At 34.0% G+C, this 5,268-nt stretch overlaps 1 long non-coding RNA gene across 1 annotated transcript; it reads left to right on the top strand.

Annotated features, from left to right (window-relative positions):
* Positions 1-1,924: 1,924 nt before the first annotated feature.
* LOC121790413 lies at positions 1,925-2,635 on the top strand. Its single transcript, XR_006048274.1, has 2 exons — positions 1,925-2,002; positions 2,316-2,635. It is a non-coding gene; the product is annotated as an uncharacterized LOC121790413 (long non-coding RNA).
* Positions 2,636-5,268: the final 2,633 nt, after the last annotated feature.

Here is a 5,268-nt window from a genome sequence, read left to right on the forward strand (position 1 = left end):
TGCCTATCTGACTGCAACGATGAATGGAATGGATTGATGGGTGACCGTGGGAGGTAACCACTTCCCCGGCACTTAAATGGAATGGATTGATGGGTGACCGTGGGAGGTAACCACTTCCCCAGCACTTGAATGGAATGGATTGATGGGTGACCGTGGGAGGTAACCAATTCCCCGGCACTTGAATGGAATGGATTGATGGGTGACCGTGGGAGGTAACCAATTCCCCGGCACTTGAATGGAATGGATTGATGGGTGACCGTGGGAGGTAACCACTTCCCCGGCACTTGAATGGAATAGATTGATGGGTGACCGTGGGAGGTAACCACTTCCCCGGCACTTGAATGTTAAGATATGATGAATGATGAAAGGAACGATGAATGATGAATGAACAAGAGATAGTGAAATAGGGTTTGTCAGATACGGCATATGTTCCAGGAAAATAGATCGAAAAATCACTTTTGAAAAAGGAAAAGAAAAATGTTTAGTGTTCTCGGACTTTTCCTAAACCCCGAGTTCACTCAAAGAGTGGCTTGACAAAATCAGTTGTTATGAAAATATATTTCGGCATGTGTCCACTGAGTACACCAAGTACTCAGCCCTGCATATGTTTTAAAAATGTGTCGGTTGAGCAGTGATGACGGCAGGCGATGTTGAGCATAGACGATGAAGATCCTTCGATAGAATAGTACTCGGATGCGACGTGTCTCCATACACGACGTTATCTGCTCTTGACTCTTCCACTGCAGTGCAAAAGTCGAGTTTGCACTCTTTGTATCGTGCACTCTGATATATACTATGTGAGTTATTTCGGTTCAAGCTTCAGTTGTGCCACAGTTTCCCCATTCTTCCCCGCTTCTTTCATCCTACCCTAATCGCGATCAACCGTATTTTCTATCCTTAGAAAATGCGGTCGTGACAATGGATGTGCCTCTCTCCTATTATTGTAGGATAATTTGCCTATAAATTTATAAATTTTCATCAAAATATAGTTTTTGCATACAAACTTTACAATTCATATGTAAATTATCAAACTATTAATTTGTTCTATTTTGCAACCAAACTATTAAATTCACATGTAAACGATCAAACTATTAATTTGTTCTGATTTTGCAACCAAACTACTGATTCGATTTGATTTTGCATTTTAACTATTAAATGTGACATCAACCAAAATAATGTTAAATCTTATAGTTAAATAATTCATTGGTTAAATTATGGTTATAGAATTATATCAAACCATTTTAAACTCTAAATCTTAATCGGAAGCAAAATCAGAATAAATCAATTGTGAAATACGTGTTTTAAAATGTTAACAATAATAACACATAACCACATCATACACGCATCGCTAACAAAAGTATTTGACTTAAGTAATAATCTTTAAATGAAATTTTCTGCGTCTATAACTGCATATTTTGACGATCATTTTGTGAAGGTATGGCCGGTATCACTGCATATGTTGGATTTTACGAGATTTGTTCTCCAAAAAAGGGTGAACTCGTCTTTATATCGACTGCATCAGGAGTTGTAGGTTAGCTTGTTGGCCAATTTGCTAAGCTATTTAGGTGTTATGTCGTTGGAAGCGCAGGATCACAACATAATGTCTTTTAATTATTCTTTTAAATTAATTTATAAAAATCCATTCACCAACTTCTTTTTCAATTTGAATTTGCATAATTTGTTGGTGATTAAATGAATATGGAATATAATAGTAATAATTAACATAAATAACCATACAGTCAAAAGTCAACTCTAATTCAAGGTTTAAAATATTCAATAAGCATTATCTTTAATAAAAAATATTAATAAAAATAACCTCAGCAATTATCTTAATACTGAAGCAGCAATTTTCTTTTTGAGGCTGTAATTACTTTATATTTTTTAGAGTTAATTTATTTATATATATTACTTTGTTTAAGGTTGACCTTTTGAAGAACATATTGGGGTTTGATGATGCATTCAACTACAATGAAGAATCGTACCTAAATGAAGCCATAAAGAGGTATATATATAAAGTGACAAAATTAATTAATTTCTTTTACATATATAATTAACTGATCTGACCATATAGATTATGGGCCAACAAGATATTGGGTCGGGCTGGTCCAATCCAAAGATATATATACATGTAGCCCATATGGCCCTTGCTAGTCACATAAATAAGCAAAAAACATATATTTATGATCAAAATTTCCCATTCGGTCTAATGAGCACAACCCCGACCCGTACTTTGTTATCTCTAATAAGTGTATGAAATTAATCACAACTATTTAGGTACTTCCCCGAATGGATTGACATATATTTCGAAAATGTAGGAGGCAAAATGTTCGATTCGGTGCTCCCAAACATTAGACCCCACGGTCGCATCACCGCCTGCAGGACGATCTCGCAGTATGACGAGGAGGAGCCAAACGCGACACACAACTTGATGTATGTGATCGTAAAGAAAATCCGAATGCAAGGATTCGTCGTCTTCGACTACTTCATTGTTGAAGGAATTGAGGCTGCGCCAGCTGCTTTGGTTGGACACTTTTCTGGTCGCAAAGTGGGAAAGCAAGTTGTTCTTGTGGCTCGTGATTGATCAATTTGGTCCTATCGATCTTGATTTAATGGACGGTGAGGATTGATTTGTGTATTAATTTATATCTAAAATAATTTGTGTTAGCTTCAATAAAGAATTACCATTTTTATACATGTTAGAAACTAGAAACTAAGAGATGAAACTTCTTTTTTCTTCTTTGAAGAATAAATCGAAGGCAACAATGAAATTTTCTTTGCTTAAAATTGTTTAATTCATTAAAAAATATTCTCGATGACCTAGTCAAGAGAAATCGACGCTTGAATACACTAGTCAAAGGGATAGAACTTTTGAATTTGAGTGAAAGTAATGCCACTGAATAGTTCACATTTCGATCTCATACTTTGCATTCAGTCACAGCAGGAGATGTTGTTAGATACACAATAATTTATTATTCTTGAATTATAATATTTTAATATTAATATTTCCATGTTGAAATTTTGTATAATAGTAGAGTTTATCATATTTCAACCACCATTATATGGGCTTAAATTAAACTAAAATATCGCACTTTTCTAAATGTTATATGCTGCATTCTTATCGAGGAACATGTGTCAAAAAGACATCAACGACGTCCCTTAATGATGTAATATGTATTTTTAAACTAACATTATGATTATGAATCAAAATTTTATCTCTCATTAAAGTACTCTAGATAAGTTGAGAACACAAATTTCCTATCCAAATTATATTTTGAATCCGCCGGCAATGGTTGATCAATTATTGATATTTATTGTACTAGTATTATATCAGTATTACTCCTACGCAGTCATTTTGTTATTCAAGGTCTGCTGCTATAAATCCAACATTTATTTTTCACAAGCATGGTCAATTTTATAGTACTCCTCGGACCATCCCCACACATCTAAAATAAACGTATTTCACGCTTGGTTAAAGAAAATTATTCCTTTCAATTTATTGCACTTCCAAATTTTCAACACATAACATGAAGCAATTTTTTTCCAACACATATTATTTAATAAAGGGATATCGGTCTCTAAAATCATCGAAATTAGGCCAAGATTTAGTATTTCCCAATAACTTAAAAAATGGTCTAAAATATAACAAACTTTACACTTAATTTGTTTGTTAGTACTACTATTTCCCATGGCAGGTCAATCACCATATCCAACCAACTTCCAAGCATTTTTTATCTTACTTGGCACTTTCTAAATCATTGTGATTTTCAACGTAGCTTTTCAACGTATATCTAAAATATTATAAACACTTCACGGTTGCCCACGTATAATAAGATTTTTTCTGAAAATATCATATTTGTGCTGAGTTGTGAAATAACAATAAAATGTAAAGTTTGTGATACTTTAGACTATTTTTAATGTTCTTGGGAAAAACTAATATTTGGAAAGTTTCATGATATTATATGTCAAGATCACTTCAATTTAGAATATAAACAAAACAAAACACATAATGAAAAATGGAGGGAAACACACAGATTGTATCGAAAGACTACGTGAAGGGTTTGATAAAGGAATCAAATATGATTCCGAAAACCTCATAAATCAAACGGAATATTCCCAACGGTGCCTTTTTGCTGAAGGAAAAGGGAAACACGGACCTCACCGGGGGGCAAAAGAGTCAATATAACTGCGCTTCACCGGGGGTAAAATTAGGGTTGGCCCGATTTGTTTGACTCCTAACTTCATACACTTCATTGATTATTTTATTAATATAGATAACTAAAAAAATAACTTTCAATTTTATATTAAATATATAAATTATATACTAAATTTTATTAATATAATAATAGATAAATAAATTGGAAACTTCAAATTCACTAAGAAAAACATTTAAACTTCTAAATATGGTTTGAAATTTCTTGATGTTTTATGTTTTAATTTTGCATAAATCTCCGTAGTATTTAATCGTCTTTATGTTTGAATTTAAGCATATATCTCAAATTCAATATTATTAAATGTTTTACATTTAATAAATATAACTAATTTTCAATTATTTTGATTGATCACATGTTAAATTTATCGGTAGCAAACCGATTAAACCCGTTGGGCTAGCCCGAAACCCGAGTTTTTAGGGTTAGGTTTGAACTTCTATAACCTGAAAAAAACCACTACTTGATAGCCCGCACCTGCAGTGACCCATAACTCGGGCAAGGTTGGCCTGAACCCGCTGGGCCGACCGATTGACATCCCTACCAGAGACGTCTATGGAAGTTAAAATTCAGAATCTCATATCTTGACTAAGTTTTATAATAATATATTAATAGAAAATGAAATAATGAGAGCCATGATATGAAGGAAAGATAAATAAGAAATGGAGGATTGGAGGTGCTACCTTGTTTAAATTAATAACAATACATCAATTATGATCATATATTATAATTCATGATTATAACCTTTATTTAAGTCTCTTCCTTGTTCCGATGGTAAAACATAATTACTCACGAGCAACCACCACCAACAGCTTCCCTACGTTGCGACCGGAGTATAAGCCAAAGAGAGCCCCAGGCGCGCTTCCAATGCCTTCGGCTATGTCTTCGACGTATGTGATCTTCTCTTCCTTGATTAGAGGCACAACCATCTCAAGAACTTGGGGTAGAGATGGTAGTGGTCGCTAGTGAAAAATCCTTCAACGGACCCGTTTTACTAATGCGTTAATCATTGTGGACGCCGTCGGCATCTCAAGGCTGTTGTATTGGAGATCATCCCACAAGT

This window comes from Salvia splendens, unplaced genomic scaffold, assembly GCF_004379255.2.
Source record: "Salvia splendens isolate huo1 unplaced genomic scaffold, SspV2 ctg507, whole genome shotgun sequence".
In the NCBI taxonomy this organism is placed as follows: domain Eukaryota; kingdom Viridiplantae; phylum Streptophyta; class Magnoliopsida; order Lamiales; family Lamiaceae; genus Salvia; species Salvia splendens.